At 41.0% G+C, this 3,935-nt stretch overlaps 1 pseudogene; it reads left to right on the plus strand.

Moving 5' to 3' along the window:
• On the plus strand, window positions 1-3,324 carry LOC148562823 (uncharacterized; annotated as a pseudogene).
• Window positions 3,325-3,935: the final 611 nt, after the last annotated feature.

Consider the following 3,935-nt stretch of genomic DNA (forward strand, 5'->3'; position numbering starts at 1 on the left):
ATGTCTCGCAAAGTTATCTTGAACATGTCAATTAAGGTTCCCCCTGCTCTTCGAATTTGGGTAGATAGTATTGTTTTAATGTGTGTCCCGGTAACCGACGAAGAGTATTCTGATACGTTTCGTAGATACAATAGCATTTGTGAGAATAGGGAGGATGAGAGGAACTATATTTTAGAACCACCTGATCTTGAGGAGAGAGTCTGTTTTTCTTCTATAGTAGAGTCTGAACAGCCTTTCTTTTACGCCTACGATTGTCTTTTTACTAGGCTAGGTGTCCGACTTTCTTTTACAGATTTTGAGGTGGAGGTCGTGCGGTCTTCAAACCTTGCCCCTTCTCAACTGCATCCGAATTCCTGGGCTTTCATGAAGATGTTCCAGCTCCTATGTTGGGAGTTGGACGTCCAGCCTACCTTGAACGTTTTTTTTATCTCTTTGTTGCAACCAAATCGTATAGCTCGACCAAGAAGTCGGAATGGATATCTAGGGTCAAGATCCCCATTTGGACACGAAGAGATATCTGGGAGATTGATAGTGAGATCTTGTCGTGTCGCTCTAGAATTTCTCTTATAGAAATAAGAACTTCGTTGTAAGCATAGCTTCCAAACCAACAAACAATTCTCACATCAAAAATTTGGTTTTGTCACAGTACAAACCCCAATAAAAATTAACCGAAGTATTTAGACTCCGGGTCGTCTCACAAGGAATTGCAATGAAGTGATCAATTATTGGCTATGAAAATGCTAGGGGGGTTTGATTGATAAAAGGGCAAGAAATTAAATGGGCAAGAATTTAAATGACAAGAAGAGTAAATCAAGAATTAATAAAGGCGAGATAAAGAACTCTTGGCTAGACATAGGTAATTGAGATCACCATCCTTGTCTACAAACCATGTATTGACAATTATGAGGAACCAAGCTCATTAAGTCTACTTACAAAAGCCTTAAGTACGTAATATCTACTCTTAGGCTTGAAGTACATCAAATAGCTTGATCAACATCAATCCATAAGTCCTAACCTAGCTACTAATTAACTTAGTAGTAGGCTAGAGTTAATGGTTATCAAATTGACCACTAAGGGTTCTCAAATCACCAATTCAATGAGACCCAATGACTCAAGGTCACTCAATTCCCTTAACCTAGGCCAAGAGTAAAAGAACTACTCAAAAACTAGAGAAAACATTCTATCAAACACCTAGTGTGCAATAAAAGTAAACATCACAAAACGCAAGAATTAACAAGATCCATACCCATCATGAGCAAGAAATCAACAATAACAATGAAGATAAACGTAAAAGAAGACATGAAAACATAAAATTGCATTAGAAGAAATCAAGATCCAACAATGGTTCATCAACATAAAAGAGACATGAAAGTAAAAAATTAACAAAAGAACCAAGAAGAATTGAAGTATTATAACAAGGAATTATAGAGGAAACAAGATGAAATCAAGTAATAAAATCTAGATCTAAGAGAAATTGACCTAATCCTAACCTAATTCTAGAGAGAAGAGGGATCTTCTCTCTCTAGAATACTATCTAAAGGCTCATCATGACTAACTAAGTGCTCCCCCTTTGCTCAAGCTTGAATTCTACATGAAATACCCTCAGAAACGAGTTGAATTTGGGCCTGAGCAGCTCAGAAATCGCCCCAGCGATTTCACTTTAAGTGAGTCACGTGCCGAGCGTCACGCGTAGGCGTGGGTGACGCGTGCGCGTCGATGGCCAAAACTCCTACTCACGCGTACGCGTGGGTGACGCGTGCGCGTGTCTTGCAAATCTTCAATGCACACGTACGCGTGAATGACGCGTTCGCGTGGCCCTCAATTCTCCAAAAGCTCACTTCTTCATGAATTCTCCACTTTGCATGTCTTTCTCTTCATTTCTTCCATCCGATACTTGCCTTATGAACCTGAAATCACTCAACAAACACATCAAGGCATCGAATGGAATTAAAGTGAATTAAAATCACCAATTTAGGGCCTAAAAAGCATGTTTTTACACTTAATCACAAATTAAGGGAGAATTACAAAACCATGCTATTTCATTGAATAAATGTGGAAAAAAGTCATAAAATTCCCCAAAATAAGCACAAGATAAACCACAAAATTGGGGTTTATCAGAGATCCCAACCTTCTGAAGTCGAATGTTGGTAATTCTTCTTCCCTTGCTTGTTGAATTCTTCTTTGGTTTTTAAATGTCGATTCTGACTTTGTTCTGTGTTGCTTTGTAGAAATTATGTCTCCTAAGTCGGCTATGAAGTATCTGCGAAACACCAAAAAGTTTCTCGTTGTAAAGAACCTTCAACAGCAAAAAGTGATCGGAACTGGGTCTCAAAAAGAGGTAGGGGTGGGATCATCCATCCGATCTTCTCCGAGAAAGAAGTCGGGGTTAGGCCCTGCTGTCTAGAAGGTCATTATCCCCACTCCCCTGTCCAGGCTTGTGTCTTTCGAGCTCTCCCCTGAGTCGCCTTCTTCTTCTGAGCCTCTCTTCAAGAAACAGAAAGTAGATGACGAGGAAAGCATTTACTCGAGCTGCTTCGACGCCTTGACCTGGGGTGAGAGGAATATGCTCCCTTATCATCATCTAAGCATGGATGATGTCTCCATCTAGAACCACCTCCAACACTTAGCTCGGGGAGGCCTTCGAATGGTTGGGGTGTGTGCGACCCTGGCTAAAAAGTTAAGGGGCTTTCCTATCCAAGTGACGACCAGTGCCCCGGTGGCTGCTCGGGTGGATGTGGAGAGACTTGGCGAGCTGAAGAAGGATCTGGAAAAGGAGTGGGAGACTTTGAGGTCGGACCTCGAAAGAGCTCGGGAGAGGGCCACTAGGTCGGAGGCTGCAGCTACCTTAGCTAAAGAGAAGGCCAAGAAATACCAAGAGAGTTATACTCGTGTGTTTGGCGAGAGGTTGGCATTAGAGGAGGAGGTGAAGGCGCTGAAGTGGAGCTTGAGGAGTCGTGGGAGTTGGCTGCTTTAGGGATGGATGAGATGTTCAACAACTTAGAGCCTCAGGTCAGGGTCTTGGCTCCCGACCTTGACCTTTCTCTCTTCAGTGTGAATAATGTTGTTGTGAATGGGAATATAGTCCCTGCGCCTGACTCAGAGGATGAGGAAGAGGCTCCTGTGGACCCTAAGACCTCGGGGCCTCAAGTCGGTCAAACATCCACCTCGGGTAATTCCCCTGAAGCAGTGGTTATTGAGTCTTCTATTCCTACTCCTGAGGTCGTTTCAGCCGTACTCGTCTCCATGCTTCCCCCTCCTTTGGCTGGGGGCAAAGACGCTACTACTGGCGAGGCTCTCAACCTTCTCATGGGTAAGAAGCCTTAAGTTTGTATTTGCTTTTTGTGTTTGTTTGGTTGCCCGACCTGTTGGTTTGTGACATTTAGTTTTTTGTAATAGTGGGTAGAACACTTTACTTATAGTTGCCTTTGTTCGCAACTTTTATTAAGCAATGCTCATCCTTCAATTCAATTTGTTAAGTACCATTTAAGTCTTTGTAGTAGGGTATGATTTGTTTTAGCTCTTTGGGTCTTTGTTATTAATTTCCTTAAGTATGACTGATGGGCGAAAAATTGTCGATTAAGAATTTAATATAGAAATAACGTTGCAAGTATAGTTCTTAACCGACGAAAATTTCGCTTATCAATTTAGAAAGAATTATCACAAATTGAGAATAAAATACTGGGAGTAGAATTTTCAGGTCGTCTCCCAACGAGTTGACAAAAGAGTGCTATTTTATTGGTCAGGAATTTTTCCGAGAAATTTTAGAATTGGAGAACGGGAAAATAAAATAATTATTGATTAAAGCACTAGAAATTAACAAGAGGTTTTATGTAATTAAAATAAAAAGCCTTGACTGGGAGAAGATTAATTAGAAGTTCTATCCTTGTTGAATTTTCCCAAGTGTAATAGTAAGAGGTTGTTGTTCTACTTAGTTA

This window comes from Arachis ipaensis, chromosome B6 (assembly GCF_059453495.1).
Source record: "Arachis ipaensis isolate K30076 ecotype BB chromosome B6, ASM5945349v1, whole genome shotgun sequence".
NCBI lineage: Eukaryota > Viridiplantae > Streptophyta > Magnoliopsida > Fabales > Fabaceae > Arachis > Arachis ipaensis.